The 20,278-nt window shown below is 39.5% G+C and overlaps 1 long non-coding RNA gene across 2 annotated transcripts in view; it reads right to left on the bottom strand.

The window, feature by feature from the left end:
• Positions 1–19,823, bottom strand: part of LOC116034397 — a 48,445-nt gene extending 28,622 nt beyond the window's left edge. The window contains exons 1-3 of one of the 2 annotated variants that reach the window (XR_004897019.1): positions 19,535–19,823; positions 9,697–9,918; positions 5,630–5,732 (exon numbers count right to left, since the gene is read on the bottom strand). This is a non-coding gene — a long non-coding RNA (uncharacterized LOC116034397). The remainder of the gene's footprint in view (positions 1–5,629; positions 5,733–9,696; positions 9,919–19,534) is intronic. The other variant, XR_004101073.2, reaches the window with a different exon arrangement.
• Positions 19,824–20,278: the final 455 nt, after the last annotated feature.

The following is a 20,278-nucleotide window of genomic DNA, read 5'->3' as shown; positions in this document are numbered from 1 at the left end:
GAACAAAAACAGGATGGGTCTATGAAAAGGATTTTTTTCTAATTGTGGAATCTTTGAAAAAAAAATCCCCAAAATTCAAGGCTAAAAATTATCATTAAGCTATATTTAAAGACAAGCTATTTAGAAATGATTTTGGTCATACTATATAAAGCTGATTAGAAACTATCAGGATCATACTGTTCACAGTTTAGCCAAGGAATCCTAAAGTTCAGTTTGATTCTTCACTCAGATGCTACAGTAATATATTTCATATAATAAGTTTTTCCCTTTGCTTTTCAAATGTAATGCTACAGATGAACTCATTGCTCAGTAAAACATCATAGCTTTGTGAATGAAAAGTGCATGCATTTATTCTGTGATAAACACATACTTTTTTTAAATTTGAATATGGATGCCTGATCTGTAATAGGACATACTAATGGTTAAATATATAGCACTTTGTATATACTAACTGCAGCACATTTTTGATTGTATATTTCAAGTTGTCAATTGAAATAGTCAGGGTGCTTATTCTTAGTAATGATTGAGGAGACTTGATTTGAGAAGTTGTAGATTCAGGTATCATACTGCCACCTACTGGTTGACACTTTTCTTAAAGATGTTCAGTCAGTCAGAGTGCACTCAAATGAGTTCCTCATGATTAAAATGATTCAGTGATTTCAGGAAGGACAAGTTCTACTTCAATGACATCTATGGAAATTAAATATTACATTTAGTTTTACTTTAAATGATAGATAACATACTCTGACATCTGCATTAACTAGGAGAGGAAATGTCCCATGGGTGCCCTGAATAAACATTGTGCCCTGGGCCCTTTAAAGCACATGTAGCTGAAGATGTGGTTATGGTCTATCAAGACTCCCTTCACTGACAAACCTCAATTGCTCAGTCGTGCAAAGGAAAACGCGTTCCTGAAATGTTCCTTTTTTGTTTGATGGATGAGTTGTTCATATAATAGCTGGGCATTACCTCTGCAAATAAACCAGACTTGACATTGCCCTGCGCTGGAACATCTGGGACGCCCCAGAGACAGGATCAAAGGCCTTGCACGTCCTTGGACTCTATCTGTGCCAAACATGCACAGCAAGCTCAAGAACAGCTATCCAGCACATTCCAGTCATCATCATCGGCACTGGCTGTGTTTGTTAGTCATCAGCTATTTCTGTTTAATTTCTTGCAGTCATATTCCTCGGTGTTTTCGTCATGGTAACAGCAGGGCTGGGAGTGTTGCAGCTAGACAATACAGTAAATCAATGTATGAGCTGATTATCCCACAACAAAATTATGTCTTTAGCTAAGTGGAAACATGAATGTGATGTTGAAAATCAAGAGCTACACTGATTGATCTTCTCGCACTTTTCCAACTGACACGTCAGACTGAACAGCGTATCAACCCGGCTCTCATTTGCACTATACTACGGGGGCTGAGCTACAACACAATCCACAATACTTGGGCTTTGTTTGGAAAGAGCCAGCCAACTGCATAACCTTAATTAGTCAAGCTGTATTCATTCAAGTGATTACTACGCCCTGCACAGTAGTGAAGAGAAGCATCTGTCACTTAAACTCAAAATGATTTCTCAATCTTTCCACTGAGAAGAAATGTATCGTAGGTGTTATCAGTATATGATACATTCTGATGATGATTTTGTGCCAAAATTAAATATAATCCTGTCTAGGGCTGCCAATAATAAGAACTTTTGTTAAGATTAGTCTGTCAATTATCTCTTTTCAATAATCGATGAATTGTTTAGACTACAAAATGTTAGAAAATAGTGATAAACAGTACTGTATCTAAGACAAGTACTTGCAACCCAAATATATTCTACCTACAATAATATAAAACAGAAAAGCAGCGAATCCTCACATTTGAGAGGCTTCTATGAGCAAATATTAAGATTGTTTTATTGTTCAATGACTTACACAATTACACAATTATTTGAATTGTTGACAATATGTTTTACGTTGATTGATTAACTGATTAATTTGTTATTTGAGAACTAATCTTGTCCACTATATTCTGATGTGTTAAGTACATTCAAAATGCAAAAAGCATAGTATATCTTTAGCATCATGTAAATTCTGCCGTGGCAAAAAAAAAAAAAAGGACAAAATGAGGTTTATGTGGGATTGTTTTTTTTTTGTTTTTTTTCCAGGTTCTTGAGTTTCATTGTGTTTGCCATTTCTAAATCTTCCCAAGGCTGTGCATCTGCTGCTCTCCAGCCTGCACAACTGGGGGGGGGGGGGGGGGGCAGGATGTCACTTTTGTGAACCAGCAGCAGTGCAGAGGAGGGAAAATGACGCAATCATCAGAAAAGTGGTCTGGGTGGTGAAGCAGGGGCCTTGCGAGGGGCAGGTTGCAGATCGCCCGCACCTCGGCAGATGTGCCTTGGTGTCACTCCACATTCGCAGCCGAATGAATCACCCAACAGATGTTTAACGTCAAGGCCAGGCTGTCACGCCAGCCAAACACACACGTGCACACACCAGCCATGCAAAGATATGCATACACACAGTACAATTTATTACTACATTAGGAAGAGTGGCTCCACAAGGGGTCAGACCAAGGCGCTGATGTTCACCTTGATGTGACTTTCACAAAAAAATAACAAACCAGAGATTTCACTAAACAACATTGAGGTTTTGTAGGGTGGAATACAATCCGGTGATGTGCACTAAACACACAAAACACACTGACTGAAAAGTAGTTCTGTTCAAACTCACTGAGCCTGATGACATGTTTCTACAGCATAATATATTTTCGCTCTTTTTGATCTGTGTCTTGTACCATCCGAACACAACCCGTCAATATTGAAAGATAGAATAGCAGATATATATATATTTTTTTAGATAACTCTACCAGCATCCTCCCCATCCTCTTTTTTTGTGTGACCTTTCATGGCTGAATAAAAGATATTTTGTCAAAACCAATTTTCACCATAAAAGCAACACACAGATTTTTTTTTATAATGTTTTAGGGTGTGTTTCAGGAGGTGTTTTGGGGTGGGGATGACGAAATGCAACGCTACTACAGTAAACAGATGTTTTCCACCTTTTTAATATCACACTGCCATGCTGTAACACACCACATTTCCACAAGTGAGATTTTATTGACAAGAGGAACATTATGGTTAATTAAGACGGATTTCATTTCATACATTCACACAAAACAAAAATTCTCTAGAACAGGTCCTGTGCCCATTGTCATTTAAAGTCAACAATCAGAATGTGACTTATCTTCTCACAGAATTTCTTTTTTTTCTTCTTCTTTTTTTTTTTTATGTGTGCCTTGGTACTAAGAACATTGAGAACCGCTGTGTTAGAAAAGAGCAATTGAAGGTAAGGAGCTTTTTAAGAAAGAGTTACTGGATCTTTGAGAACATTCTTGAGGCCCTTTTCCCCTCTTTTGGAGAAACCCAGGCAGATAAAAGGAAACACTCGGGTGGATTAAAGTGTTCAGAAAGTATCAGCATCAAACCACTAGAGTTTTTGCCCTCTACATTTTTCAAACATAGTCAATAGATCTAAATATTTTACTGTGCCCTGGCCGATTTATTGTTTGATGTTTAAAAACTTGTGTGGAATGAAAGAAAATTCATTAAAGAAGATGGCCCCAGAACGAGGCCCTACGATCAGCTTTGAAAGTCTAGTTTAACTGGGATATTGATCATTCTCTTTCTTCTGTGACAAAGGCCACCAGGGACGCTGGAGGTGTCGGTGGATGAAGGCGCGCTGCCAATAACACCAGACGTTTGTGTATGCACTGTAGGTGAGGCAGGGAATTACACTACTGACATCGAAAAAAATCCAATAAGTTAAAAATGACCAAACAAACATCACATTCTTGATTTCTTGCCGGTCAAAAAAAAATTCAGCGAGGTTTAGACGAAGCCATGTGCACTTGAGGGTTTTGATATTTTTTAAATGCATGACGGATAAGACTACACTAATTGTGAACTTAATTATACAGCTTTGTGGGGCCACTGGAGATAGAAACATAGAGTCAAGTGTTTCTCTGTTTCATTAAGCATCTGTAAAATAGGGCTTTAATCTGATCACAACTCCCAGCTCTTAATCAGGAAATGTCTCGTGTCCTGTCAGTGTGGAAGGAACTGTTCCATTATAAAAAACAATGGATTGTTCTGCTTAACAAGAAACTGATTCCGATTCACAAATCAGAACTATTTTATAAGTAACATACTGTTTGGGAGTTGTATTTTAGTGTGGATTTTCTCTTTTAGTAATCTTTCATGGCCTAAAGATTCTACTACACAGTACCACAAAGTCTAATGTACATGCTGGAAACACAAGAGGGATTTTTGACAGAGTAGGTAGCTCCATCATAGAAATCTTTTTTTAGTAATCTATTTTAGAGATACTCTGCTTGCAAAAAAAGTTAAACCTAATCCACATGAGTTATTCAAACTTAGATTGCTATCAAAGATAACCTGATACATTTCTGGCTTCTTTCTTGATATCACAACATAACATAACATAACCACAACATAATTAATTAAATCTTTGGAATATGCAGCTCAAAGAGTCCTTTTCCCTGAGCTGCAAAACATTAGACAAGCAGGTCTTGACAACTGTCAGCAGTACTTTGGAGATGACCAGGCTCTTAAGAGCTATATCATCAATGTATGTGTCAGTTACAAAGAAAAAACATCTGTGAGTCGTGCCATTTCTCTGAGAATGTGCAAATGGAATACCCTATATCCATGTATAACATAAAACATTATGAAATCAAATTTTGACCAAGAAGCTAGCCACAGTAAAATAAGGCAACTGTTTGTGTGAAGTGTTGTCATAAATATAGTTTTCTCAATACCTATCGATTTGAAACGGTTTCAATACAAATTTTCCGCACTATTAATACACTGGTACCAGCTGTGTTTTCTTGCTTTCTTGCTCTACTGTGCTTTAAAATAATATTTAAAAAGAGATATGTGGGCAGAATGCTTACACTGTATGTGGAATTGTAAGATGCTGCAAAGAGTCATTTTTGCATTTGATTTTCATAAATGTATTTCAACCAATAATTAACACAACTGTATTTTTTTATGTTGTCTTTATGTTAAATACAGTACTGTTTATATACCATATAATGCAACACAAAATGTTTCTGTCCGTTTTGTTCGTCCCTCGTTCTGCACAAAATTACCCTTTTAATCAGTTTTTGGCACAGCTGTGAGTATGCAACATGACCAGTCTAAATAAAAATGCACCTCTTCTTTTTCCAAGCATCAGTTACTGATTTCCATCTCATCTGTTTTCCTGCTCCAGCCATAGCTCTGATCACAGTGTCTGTGTGTTTCTGTGCGGCAACAACTGCTATGAGACTAGATCTCCCACATCTGAACTGGACTAAACCACTGATGGTCACTTAATGGGTACATTTCTCTCCTCCTGTTTGCTGACCACTGTGTCCAGCAGTGTCTATCTCAATCCCAGTTAGTTTTCCACAATCTTTTGTTTTTCTCTTCCTACCTGCCCTGAATATCCGTGCTTTCCTCTGCCTTATCAACCATGAAGTTATTGAGTGGAATTACCATTCTGCAGCTGAATCAGCGACTCAGTAAATATGGAGTAAACAAATACATTGACCGGAGGTGAAACAGGTCCTTACATTCAAATGCAGGCAGACCTGCTGGGCCATCAACTCCCAGAACCAAGAAGTCAAGGCGCTCACTCACTGGAGATTCTGGTTTCTTCCATGGCACGTGTAGAGGCTGAATAAAAAGAGTAGGCATGTCAGTATCTCTGTCATTAGTAACATTTGTCACAGCAAAATCAGGTACTTGAAGTACATGAAATATGGCGCTGACTCTTAACAATATCATGAACTACTGAGCTGCTTACAAATTTGGAGTAGCCTAAAGGGAAATAAATGCTGATAAATTACCCTCCTGCATTCCTGCTACTAAGCACACAACACGTTGACATGTTTACCTTCATGAAAAAACATATATAATAGCTACATTTCACCAGCAACCCCAACCTATAAATTACCACGTAGCAAACATTGCTCCTGTGGACGATCTGTGAGAAGATGCTAGAAATAGCACTTGATTGAAGTTTGATTGAAATCTGTCAAGAATGCTTGGGTTACGAAACTTGGGTCTAGTTTCCAAGGCAACACGTTCACCAGGAGGAATTAGATGATCAACAGAAGCAGTGCTTGTGTCTATTTATTGCCACCATCAAACATTATCTAAATTAGTTGCATGTCCTACCCATATCTATGTTTTATCAGAGCCATTTATCAGAATAAGTTTGGAGAAAAAAAACATTCATACAAAAAACACGAACATGTTAGCAGAAAAGTGTATAGATTTTCAGCCTGAATTTTAGACATACTGGCTTGACCTGATTTATTAAGAATTCCAATCACATAACGTAGTTTTAAAGATGTTCAACCCGTGTAGCCCATTTACACATACTGTAAAACTAGTCAAATGAATTGTTAGTGAATACACATTATATTTTTTCAGTGCCTCGGTGACAATGTCTACCAGCACTCTGTCCTTATGTCCAAGTGTGTAACTCTCCTTTGAAAAGACACACAGGACACAGCAGGAGGGGAGATGTGATGTTCTCTTTTTATTGACTGACACGGGTGATGAAGGCCCATCCTGCACTTTGGCAGGAGGGTAGGCAAACATGCGGAGGTGGCACCCACCAGGGTGCAAAAAGGTGACAACATGGTCGTCCTTCATAGATATTCCATGCGTAGCTTTACCCTCAGCTGCCCTGTCAAGGTCTGTGTATGCCCCTCCAAGGGGGCTGAGACAGGGTCATGGATGACACCCGCCTCTACGCCAGACGTGACAGCACAGCTGGGCCGCTTAATGACAGAGGGGCCTGGCCCAGCACACACCTGCCCATCCTGGGCAGGGCAGGCGACCTCACGGGGAGCAAGAGGAGCCGCTGCCACGTTCGATGGGCAGATGTTCTGGAGAGGAGACAGCAGAGACAGCTGCACTACAGGGACCCCTCCGTTTCTCTCCTCTCTCCAGTAATTGAAAATCATGTAAAAGGTCAATTGCGTGATACTAGCTGTCCCTCTCTGCAAGTTGTTCCTTTCAGCCAGAACATGACAAAAACACTGACTGGATGACAGCTTTTGCCGCAATTACTGCCCATTTAGCTATGGATGTCCATTTAATGACGAGATCTGTAAACATTCCCAGTGAATAAATCTGCATATAAAAAGAGGTGTGGGCCATCTGTTGGAGCGGGTCCCTGAGAGAAACCTAATCATTGGGTACATTACACAGACACTGTTATGACATGTTGACTCCAAACGAAAGAGGACTGTATGGGGGGGATGTAAATAAATCTAATTTCAAACTTTATCAACATTTGCTGAAAAGCCAGCCAACAGAATCTGTGTAAAGAGTCCAGCGTGGTAAAGGGGGTCAGTGCCTGTCTTGAATACAGACAGAGTGACCCTCTTCCTCGGTTTCACTCTGATGAGAAATGGCAAGGTTCTAACCTCCACAGAATTGCTCTCCGTTTGTGGTTGTCTTAAACAGAACCAGCTACAGAACTGTCACACAACATCAGCCTCTCTGGAATTTAGCAGAGATTTCTAGACCTTCATAGACAGATTAACGATCAAAATAGACCATGAGGACTCAAGTAACAGGGAAATGAGATAAACTTTGGCCGCTTTCGCAAGAAATTTTATGTTTGACTTAGTACTAGAACCGTGGCAATATATTTGAGAACTTTTCTTACTTGACCTAGATAAATGCAAGTTTTATGGGAACTGGAGAAGGTACAAAATCTTTAGATGCTCAGACTGTGAAATGCAGTATTTAAAGAGAGTGTGTCAGTGTTGGACAAAGGATGGCCTGTACAAATGTGACATATCATCCCACATTTAGTTCAGTAATTCAAAAGCTTGAAAAAGTTGTTATGTTTAATGGGGAACAAGTTAGGGCTCATCCACAAACATGTGGTTTTGAGGGAACTCTAACATTTAACAAAAACAAGTGCTGTGACTTGAGTACCAGCACAAACAGGAAGGAAACAATGTATTCCATAAACTCCCCCAAATGAGAATTTTATCAATAACACTTGTGTCTGCAGGAAAAACAAAATGAAGCTCTTCAAGATGCATGTTTCTGGTTCGACTGACCGTAGTCCTTTGCCAATAACAATGTTACCCGCAATCACGATCCAAACCACACACCCTTGGCACGGCACACTGTCACAAATTATGTTTTGATTCTGACCAAATGCAACTGCTTCCTGTCTAGTGCTGTTTTCTCGTACTGTCTGTTTTAATATCTTGAACCAAATGCAAACTAAGAGATGTTGTTTTCACTGCAGAAGGGACATTTAGTAACATATCTGAAATGTTGGATGCTGCAGATCCTCCAATTACTATAACCTCAGAACTTCAAAGAAAACAACACTATCTGCGCTCATTTTACCCAAAGAAAATCTATTTTACACACGGTTGTTCCATCATGGACTTTACTCCTAATTGTCTCGCATGTCTAGAAAACAAATATATAACTATTATTTCTATTTCTAGTTTATGTTATGTCAAGTCAATTTTGCGCTGGCTTAATGTTGCGTTGGTTATTTGTGGTTGGACTTGGACAACAGTAGCTAGCATACGCTGCTACTTCAGCAGCTGGGGATGACTGAAATAATCAAACATTTAAGCTTTCTTCGAACAATAAAGTTAAAGTCAAGTATAAAAGAGTGTAAACATTTTACTTAAAATATTTAAACATAAAAAAATCTAAATAATAGCAATGTTTCCTCTATTCAACAGCTCCCATTTGAAAGTCTGTCTGTGCTTGGTGTGACAATATCACCGCATCATTTAACATTGTTATCTTATCTTTAATATCCCAATCCAAGTCATATCCATAACGTTAACTACTCTTCTGGAGTACGGAGCCCAGGCTAATGGAGAATGGAGATGCGGGGTGTCACATCCATGGAAAAGAGATGGAAAATTAAATTGTCACTAATGCTAATTAACGTGGCTCAGCGGACAGACGTGCCGCTCCACCAGAAACATCTTTAAATGCACCGTAGGGCGCAGACTCTAAAATGTATTTTTATAACATCTTAGTTCCGATAGTAAGTATAGTAAGTTAAAATAATCGCCTTAATATAGGCGCAAGAAAAAACAAATAGTCGATCATCCCTTTAAACCTAACAAGAAAAAAATGTCCTGAATGAATGAATGAATCTTTGTTTCACTAGCACAAAGGGGGAAATAACAACAAAAACAAAAGAAACAACAACAAAAACATCTGCCCAATTGTGTATTTTAAACATCGGTATCGGCCCAGAATTACACAGTCGGTGCATCCCTAATTATTTCTTATCACTCCTGAAACCAGTTGGCCTTCAAATTTAAAGTGCGTGACTGTGTTTGTGTGTATGCCATCTGTATGAGAGTGTAACTGTGCAACTGCATGTGTGTAGCACACCAGAATGCACATTTCAAAGGCAAGACAGCTCCTGGGCTTGCTGAACTTTTGCTTGTTATCAGGAGCTGAGAGTGAAATGGAGAGAATTGATCTTTTGTCTACTGGAGGTGCACTCCCTTGGGCTGGGCCGCTCGCTTGCTCACTCGCTTGGCTGCCGTGCAGAGGGCTCTCTTTCTCATCCTCCCACCACCATCCCCTCACCCCCTTCGTTCACTCACTCACTCACTCTCACTCTCTCTCTCTCTCGCTCTCTCGCTCTCTGCATGGCGGCAGCTGCCTCTCCTCCAGCTGACACTTGTCCTGCCGTTACTGGGAGAGATGTGCGCTGAGCTGCTGACACCAGGATTGATCTTCCTCCTTTTTCCCATAAGCTCCATATCAAGCTCCTAGAGACTCTGGAGGAGACAAAGACTGGGCAGAGGGGTGAGGAGAGGATAAGGGGTTGGGGTGGTGGCTGGAGAGGAAGGAAGAGGAGGGAGAATATTGTCAACTCACATCACCTCTTCAAACTAACAATGTTTTGGTGCAGCGAAGGAATAGAGAACACAAAGTTGACAGTTTTATTGGTGGTGGTGAGAGGAAGTTCACTCGTTTTGCTAAATTGTTGCTCAAAGTGACACCACAAGACCAACAAATAGATATCCTAATGCTACTATCACTATAACTATTTGCTAAAGTGAAGTAGTATTAAAAATAAAAAGAGTTGCATCATTCTGTCAATAACAGACATCAAAACAATCAATCCATTTTTATAGGTCACATGTAGGGATGTAACGGTATGAAAATTTAACCTCGTGGTTATAGTGACCAAAATTATCACGGTTTTCGGTATTATCGCGGTATTTTTAAAAGTGTATTCAATATGTTCAGAAAGCACTAATAGGCATACACAAGCTGAAATAGTTTCAAAAAGTGTAACAGTTTTTATTATATTACAAAAATATAGGCAATAGGCTTGTAAAAACTATTGAAAACTGGCTACTGAAACACCGGCCCAGTGTAGGGTGTCTGGTAAGAACTTCAACTGGAGATGTCTGACTTTGAGATCCAGGAAGATTTATTTACAACTCCAACATGAAGATAACTATGAAGTTGTATTTGACGTTACATGTAAAGTTGGATGTGGTTCTTTAATATAAAGAAATAATAATGGACATTAATAAGCATCTGACTTACTATAAACATTATTTACCAAAACTAAATGTTATAGCCACCAGCATATAACAAGAAACAATACTAAGAATTACATTCATTTCTCTGTAATAATTAACATAAATGTAACATATTGCTCAGTAACACAAACTGAGAATAAGCCACATCTATTACAGCACACATATCCATAACGGACTAAACAGTGTAATACACCTTTAATAGCTAAGTACGTGGCTCCACAGCGCTAGTCTGTTTACTGGTGATTGCACCTTGCTAGCAAATTGCCCTAACACAACCTGAATATCAACACGTGGCTGCACAAGTAATATTAAACAATCTGCACATCTATCAGCTATGCAATAAGAAACACAGCAACAGCAATATTATCAAGGCGATCTCTCTCTCCAAATAAATGTCATGTTGTAACACAGGCTAAACCACATCGTAGCAGAACACTTATTGAAATATGAATAAACATAGCTTTAATGTTTACACAGATAACGAGGCAGTAAAACCCATGACAGTTTAACAAGCTACAGAATAGTTTTAACTTACGTTCTGGGCTACACACACGACTTCAACAAGAAACGGGAAAGGAATGATAAAGAAAAAAGTCAGTTTACAGCTGCTGTATCTGTCCCCTTCTCCTGTCTGAGCGCGAGTGATTGGCAAGGAGATGACTCTCGTCACTGATTGGTCAATCAACTCAGGAGAGAGAGCAAGTGTTGCTATGGGCTTTTTTTACAAGGCTGATAAATGTCCTGAGCGCGGTCATCTCCTCCTTCCCCCATGATTCCAACTTCAAGAAACGCACTGTAGGCTACGCAGTGCGCCCGCGCGGCAACTTCAGGGGACTTGGATGAAGCTGGGAACATGCGGTTTCCACACCGTGGTAATCCACCGTGATAATAATAATGATATTTTAAATGAAAACGGTAATTGTTATCATCAACATTTTTACCGTGGTTTACCGTTACACCGGTAATCGTTACATCCCTAGTCACATGAATCTGTACGAGGTACAATTCCAGTGAAATGTTATCCCATGAGCAATTCAACTTGTGCATGATGAATCATGCACAAGTTGGGCACACAGAAAGCACACAGGAAGAGTCACCCGGTTGAATGGCACCGGCACTCTAGGGGCCCTATTTTAACGTTTGCATGGCGTGAAGCGCCTAGCGCAGGTCCATTGAGGGCGTGTACAAATCCACTTCTGCTAGTTTAACGGCAGAAAAAAAATGGTCCGCGCGCCAGGCGCATGGTTCAAAAGCGTTGTACTTAGTGTCTTCATTAATTCATAGGTGTGTTTTGGGCATAACATGCAATAAACCAATCAGAGTGTCATCTCCCATTCCCTTTAAAAGCCAGGCGCGTTTGTACCTTGGCGCATTGCTATTATGATGGCGGATTTGCACCGTAATATTTTTATTTGTAATCTTTTGCATGTTTGTGTGCTGCTGCGCTTCCCTGTGTGTGTGTGTGTGTGTGTATCAAGCATAGTGAGCGTGCGCTGTGCACGAGCCTAGGCGCATTTTACTAATCCGCTGTTAAAATAACAATGAAATCCTGCGATACTGACTTTAGACCAGGTTTTTGTTGGTCAATGGCACGACCACTTTCCGCTGCCTCAAGATAGCAATACGCCAAGAATTCACCTGAACACACCTCCCTATAAGACCGGCACGCCCATGGGCGCACAGATGGGCACAGGTGCATTTGCTATTTAAACGACACCCCGCGCTAGATGGGAAGTTGACAACTGCATCGGTCTTAAACTAGCAAAGATGTCTGTCTGAGTCAAACTGGTAGATTACTGTGCACACAAGATCATTTTGAGGTCACGTTTAACAGCACAAACCCAATCAAAACAAGTTATGACTTATGGCAAAGGTAGCACTACTTTCAGTGTTGTTTGCTTACTTCACTTCTATTTCTTTTGTATTGATTTCCACTTACTGTAAAACAAGTTAATTATGCTGATGAAATAGATTTTTAAGAAATCGTAATTATTAACTTTTTGCTGCATCCTGCTGTGACTGCAGTTAGAGCAGTGCTTGGGAGGCTTTTTCAGTGGCAGGAAAAATAACCGGTTGTGCAACTAAACTGTAAATTGTTTAGTATTCAATGCAACATACAGTAAAGTATTTCATATAATAGCTAATTAATTAGGCTATATATAGGCTATTTAATATTTGAGGGGTGACTTAATCATCATATATGTGCACTAAAGGCCATGCAGATCTGTGTATCAGCATTTCACAATATGTGTGTCTTCATTGATTAATTTATTTCAGGTGTGTCCAGATTATTGTTTGTGGCAATTGAGCTGTTGCTGCTGTAATAATTAACTTTAATATTCTTATTTTTTTCAATATTGAAATTTTGAAATATAATATAACATTTTTTTACACCAAAAATGATGAACTAGTTGACATAGTTTTGATTACCCTTTAAAGCACAGAAGTTATGTCAGGTCTAACCTTTCTCTAAACCAAAACTAAAACCTGGTCTACACTGGTCTTAATTTGATGATATAAAGACACTTCAAATCATCAAAATCAAATCATCAAAACACTTGTATTGCTAACAACAATCAGATACACATGCCAGATTTTTTTTCCCATTCTATAAAATGCAGTTTGTGGTAAAATAGCAAAAATGTTACAAAACACCCATTGTGCAATGTTAATAAATCCTTTAGCAAAATGCCTGAAGCTGCAGCTGCATCTGGATTTCCACCTAAACCAAATCACTTCTTTCCTGGCTCATGGCCTAACCTTCATCCAAATTTCATTAATATTTGTTTATAGATTTTCCAGTATTCCACTAACTCACAGACAAACAACCAACAGAACTACAAAACACAACCCCCTTGGCAGATGTAAAAATTACAGCATCTACAACTGAAATGTTTAAAAATGTATCTGGACTCATAATTAAACTGAAAATAGTCATAAATAACATGACCAAACATTAAAACACTTTAATCAAACTCTGTGTGCAGCTATACAGTAAAGCATGTATTCTCAGTGGTTCTTGTGGACTTCTGTCGTGATTGTAAGTCCAGGCATCTGAGTGGATTTAACTAGGGATCTTTACAGTTATTACTCTGTGTTATTGGCATCGCGAGGAGAGCAGACCTGGGAGGAAGGGTTCAGGGTGGAGGGGGCAGATGGGGGAAGTCTAGCAGCAAACATGATAATTTGCAGGTTAGCCAATTTCAGGAGGCTGGATGGCCCGATACCCTTGGTAAGCATCCGAGAGCAGCGGAGACCAGAGTAGAGCAGGGCAGAGCCGTGCAGGAGGAAGATGAATCAAGTTTAATAACAAAGGGTTCTAATTGCCCCCCACAACCCCACACCCCCACCTCGGAGCTGAACTCTAATTACGGTGAGAACACAGTGCACTGTCACCCAATATTAAGTTGTTGAAGAGCGGGACGAGATAATCGATAAACACTTTAGTTGTAGAGGTGGGGGGGGGGGGGGGGGGGGGAACAGTGAGAAGAGAGAGAATGAAAAAAGTAAGATGCCCCTTCCATTCAGTGGGAACCAGGAGCACCCAAAGCCCTCCTGGCTCATGAGAACACCGTTGGGATGGTCCAAGAATGATTGCAGAGCAATAATCCTGAGCGAACACCCCCCCCCCTCATACAAATACACATGCCCTAAACACTCCCTCAAACACACATGCACGGAGCACATGTGAGCATACAGCACAATGTAGAGCCCCACTTTCCCCACGGGCTGCCTGAGCACCCGTGCGTCTGAGAGGAAAGGTGAACACGGTCACCCTAATTACAGGGGCCCCAGCTCTCTCACACACTAACACACACTCACCAGGCATAACTAAAGACAGGCCAATTAGGGCGAGAGGGAGATAAGGGAAGTTTTATTTGTATACTAATTAAGCCCCTGATGAAATTCAAAAGGGAGGTGGTGAAGGGGACTCGGGGAGGGAGCGGACGGGTAATTGTGTGTTTGAGAAAAGGTTGCTTTAGGTGCGGTTATCTGAGAAGCACAGCCTTGAGATAGTTGCCCCCTAATCCCATGCTGAGCCCCAGCACTGCACTCAAGGTCTCTCATAATTTGATCTGTTACATATGAAATGGCAGGCTCTGACAGCGAGATCATCAGCAGCGTTTACTGTCTATTTGGTCCTCGTTTCAGCTAAACATAAAAGAAGTTGTCATGCCAAAGAGACTCAGGCCTGGGGATGAACTGCCACCTTATTTGTTAAACAAATTGAGCAGCATTAAGAATATTTAGCAATGTGCATTGTACATATGCAAAGTAATATTTAAGGATATAACCTCTGATCACCGAAGTATGAATTAAAGAGGCTGATTATCCTAAATAGACTCTTTGAGGTAAAGCACAGGTGTAACTAATAACATTAACGATGGCTCTGTTCTATTCCATTGTCCCAGTAAACAGCTACAGTGACCTAGTCTACCTAGTACATTTCCAGAATAATTGCTTAAAGGACAATTTCGGCGCAAAATGAACGAACGCTGTGTTTGAGCTATGTTACTGGTTACTGGTTGCACGGCGTTCATCGTTCGACTGGTCACGACTGTTATCCAAGATGGCGGCCGCATGTAAACATTAACGCTACTGTCTTTATAATCTATCTTTGTAATAAACTGTCTGTACACTTACAAAGTTCTCAATGCTTCGGTTTCCATGTAGGAACCCTCATTATGCTACCGTTTAAGTGTGGTGCTAATTTGAGCCTTGTTAGTGGTGTAGAAATAGTGATTTACCTTGTGCCCCGAAAGCTAGCGTTAGCAGCTAACCCCTGGTTTGCGGTAGCTTGTTTCAAGCTACAGACACTTTCGATTAGCATGAAAACAGATCCCAGAGAGCGTTTGACTCGGTACACATATGTTATTAACCCCTAGGTTCAATTTGCGCCGGAATTGTCCTTTAAAGCTTTAGCGCTTAACTTTTTGATATTAATAAACGTCCGTTACATTCAAGCCATTGCCAGATGAGTTGCTACAAAGCTAATTAAGACTATCAGCTCCACACAACTCCGTCTGTATTTCTCAGTATGGCTATGTTCAGAAGATTGTGGCGTCTGGTGACTTTCCCGCGCAGAAACTCGAGTGAAGATAATTACCACTTCTGAAGAGTCCATCATGTTTTTTTACTCCTCCCTGTCCTCCTTGGCTACTAGCAACTGCGTGGAGGAGGGGTGGGGGCGAGTGTGCGAACACTTAAGGCTTGTATCATGTGGACGCGCCGACCGTGTTGTTGTCATTACTTGGAATTCCTCATGGGGACGACAGAAACTACGCACTATAGCTTTAACATCCAGCGCTGACAGATGTTCCGCCGGATGTCCCTCACCTTCTGTTCTGTGTGTTGCCGTTCTCAAACTCTGTTTGATTCGAGAAAGAACAACTTTCGAGCTAGCAAGCTACATGCTGAAAATGGAAAGATTTGAAAAAAATTTAAATAGCTTGCATTACTGTATTATGTGAACAGTTAATTTCATTTAATATTGTATGTGGCATTTTCTTTTGCATGGTGCAAATATTCCACTAAAGCAAGTTCCATCCCGAGACCATTTTGCAGAGGCACCGTCGTTGTGTCCGGAACTTAGCGCCGCCCAAGACGATTGTGATTGGTTAAAAGAAATGCAAACAACCCAGAACGTTTTTTTTCCCCTATCCTGGAATGTATGTGTGGTAGAGCCAGACCTTATTCCGCAGCTCTGTGGAGATAGGTTTGGAAATGCAAGACTATGCATAATACCCTAAGACAGTCACCTAAATGGAATGCGCCGTTCATTAAGGTTGTTATACACCTGTGGGTTTCCTGCTATGAATAGCAAAAATGTGTAATCACACAAACTGTATTTTGCTCAGCAGGTAGTCCGATCATTAGTGGACATCAGTAATAACCCTTGTCACACTTTTGTTTCAGCTGAATATTTGTGTGAGGTCTGTAGGGGTAATAGTCCGTATGTCAAACAAAAAAGGCAAAGATTAGGGACCGTTCGGTATTTATGGAATGGACCACCGGAGGAAAATAGGGGAGGGTCATGTCTTTTTATATTTTGCTAAGGGGAGGGTAATCCAACATTTTTTAGTCTGGGTGGGTGGGGTCGCACAACTTTTTTATTCATGAAAAGAGCAAAATTTCAAAGTGGCTTGTTTGGTGCATATTTATCCATGTAGCTCTCAGTCTCGGCCCCCTAGCAGATGGTCTGACCGCATACGCGGAGTTTGCTGGGGGGGCAGGAGGAGCACTGCCCCCCTGGTGGCTCAAACGGGTAATTGCATTGTTTAAAAATTTTGTGGAATAATTACATCTGGCATGACCAGATATTAAATAAATATCTTAAATAACACAAAACAACTAAATGGTGATAGGCATTACATCTGATTTCATATACTGCTTTGGTAAAAAAAAAATATTACCTGGCTGACGATGGGAGCAGCAGGACGCAAAAAACGAAAGTTACTGTTGCACTAGTCTGGACATCTTGCCGTGCCAACCTTGCAATAAAGGTTTCCTAAATGCCATGTATATAAATGTGATGTCAGCTTACTAATTGATTGCGGGCTTTGTGTAGATTTGGACTTTTATACGTTTATTCCACTTTGTTTAAACAGCGAAGTGGAGAGACCTCGTATGTGACGCTCATATCGGCCTTGCTGGATACACCGTATCATTTACCTTTTTGTAGATCTACTGATCGCTGTGGTTTACTTATTTTTCGTGTCATTGGATTACGGCAAAATGCGGATCTGTTTTCTCAACGTGTCTTAACGTTTTATGGTGTGACTGCACTTGGCTTCTGCGTTTGGAGAGGCATCTCAACAACACTGATTGTTCACCGTTACATTTTAGTTGAATTTAAGCGTCTTTCTATTGCGTTCCAAAACAGCCGTGCCGCGATTGGATTTCATAAGGGCGAATTGTTAAATTGTTACAATGTAACTTAAAAACTTTAAAAATAAACATATATGTTTTGGAATATAATATTCAGCTTCGGCAGCTTTACCTATGTGCTAAAATATACAATGATGATAGTGACGAGTCCATAGCAACCAGTGTTGAATTGGTTATATCCCAGCGTCGTTTGCTGAATGGTCTCAATGTTTTATTGTTTTATTTCATATGAATACTAGTTTACTGGAGGAGTAACTTAGTATTTGAAGTAATGCAGTAATACATGAAGTGTGCATTTAGTTTTCATGGTTATTGTGTTTCCACAACAATGTTAGTAAGTAAATCTACTGAAATGGCCACCACACCATAACAGAGGAGTGGGATGTGTAAGATGAGAATGCAGAGGTTAACTCCTGTACATCATGGCTGTAAAAATCAAATGGTATCTGTACTTCTTTGCTAAGTGCAAACTTGCACACGAGGGGAGGGTCATTCCTTTTTTTCAAATCGTTTTGGAGGGTCATAGGAAAATTATTACTGACGAGGGGAGGGTCACGTCTTTTTAGGTTAGAGGCCACAAAACTCCTCCGGTGGCCCCTTAATTAAATAACGAACAGTCCCTTACAGAAAAGTCTGAAAAAAACAAATATGTTTTGAGGGGTGGGGGAGGGGTTCTTCCCTATTTCCTATATTATCAATAAACCCCTCAGACTTATCCCACGAGCCATTAGGTTTTATATATGCATACATACGTGATGCCACAACATTAAAAATTAAAATTTTAAAAGTGTAAATGTCATACGCTGCATTTTGTAGCTGAGGCTGGATATAAAGTCAGTTGCCAATTTATTAGGTACACCTAGCTAAAACTAACATCCCCTGCAACCTTTGTGAAGGTTATAATGTTTTTGTTGAGGCTGCTTTAGTGTATATTTTGGAGGATGTAGTTTGTGGTACTTTTGGACTATACTTCATACATACAGGGAAGTGTCTTTGTTATTCAACCTATCCGCATTGATATAAATGGGACTAAATAATAGAAACACCTGTCAGTATAACACAGTGCAATTCAACAGCACCATAAACTAACAAAATTATCATACAGTTGAATCAACAGCTCTTTAAAACAGCTTCAACAAAACCGGAACACATTACCCTTTATGATGGTAGAATTTATTGACTGTTGTATTAGACTGCATTAGTTGTATAGGTGTACCTAATAGACTGGAAACTGAGTGTATGTAGTAGAAATAAACATGTCTTAGAGAATTATATAGGCTCATACACCTAAAAGATTTGTCCTCTTATTTTGATGGTTGATGTCCTAACAAGTAAGGTGCTGTTCAGTACAATAATGTCAGTTATACAGGGGTTAAAGCAAGAGCCTCAAATGCTGCCCTGGAGGAAATGTGTACAATGTATTGACTTAAGTATTATATAAATGTAAAACTGCTGAATTCAGGCATGGTGCCTGAGTTATAGTAAATTACATCAGTATCAGCAAACAGATGTTAGTTAACTGATACATTACCACAGGCCCTACTGCATGTCATAAACAATAATTGTGTGGTTTAGGACTGGCTAATATATCAATATTATAACGTTATCAATATCGTGATACAGTATGAGACTAGACATCGTCTTAGGTTTTGGACATCGTAATATGACATAAGTGTTGTCTTTTCCTGGTTTTGAAGGCTGCATTGCAGTAAAGTGTTTCATTATGTGAACTCATCAGACTGTTCTAGCTAGCTGTTCTATTATTTGCCTTTAACGTTACACACTTACTTAGCTAGCTAGTCATTACAGTATATCAAAAATCTCATTGTGTAAATATTTTGTGAAACCACCAATAGTCAACCCTACAATATCGTCGCAATATCGATATCGAGTTAACGTTATGTTAGAAAAAGCAACAACGGTTAACTAGCTAGCTTGACTAACGTTAGCTTATTTACCCAACATTAACATTAGCTGTATTGTTGGCTAGCTACATCACAGGTCACTTACTTTTCCAATAAATATAATGCCAACTCCAGTAAGTCCAAAGCTGCCTCCACCTTTCAGATGTCACACCAAAGTTCACTCGTGTTTCGGAGAAACAAAACCGAATTTATGAGCACATTAACTTCCTGGTAACATGTGTGTTGTTGCTGGACGTTAAATTGCGCTAATCAAGATTCCTAAACATGGCGGTCAACGTGAGCTTCAGTATGACGCAAAAGCAGTAACGTTCGTCATTCATTGCCCAGAAAAACGTGTGAATCTTCTGCATATATTTTATGTTTGGTTGGTTGTCCAGCAGTTTTATTAGCCCGTCTAAATAAAAATTTGTTTGTGTCAAGACTACCTTTTATTGCTTAAAAGGGGACCCAAAGTAGGCTATATCAAATAAATAGATAAATAAACTATTATTAAATAAACAATCATGTGAAAAAATACAGACAAAATATAGTCATTAAAGTAATTGTTATTCAATTCCAGCATTTATTAATTTAGGCTATAGCCTAATTAGAAGTCTTTTTTTATTTCAAAACCCAATTTTTCCAGTGGCCAGGTTTTTTTTTTTTTTTTTTTCATAATGCCACTTTTTTACATAATAAAGTCTTTGTCAATCAAGGAAAACAGGACAAAGGCAGTAGGCTAATGTTTATGTATTTATGAAAAAACTTTTGCATAATATTGAAATGATAAGCCATATTTTTATTAAAAAAAACAATAATGAAACACTAGTTACGAAGTAGATTTATTAAA

Source organism: Sander lucioperca, chromosome 4 (genome assembly GCF_008315115.2).
Source record: "Sander lucioperca isolate FBNREF2018 chromosome 4, SLUC_FBN_1.2, whole genome shotgun sequence".
Lineage (NCBI taxonomy): Eukaryota > Metazoa > Chordata > Actinopteri > Perciformes > Percidae > Sander > Sander lucioperca.
Note: the sequence above shows the minus strand (reverse complement) of the source record. Positions and strands in the feature narration are given on the sequence as shown.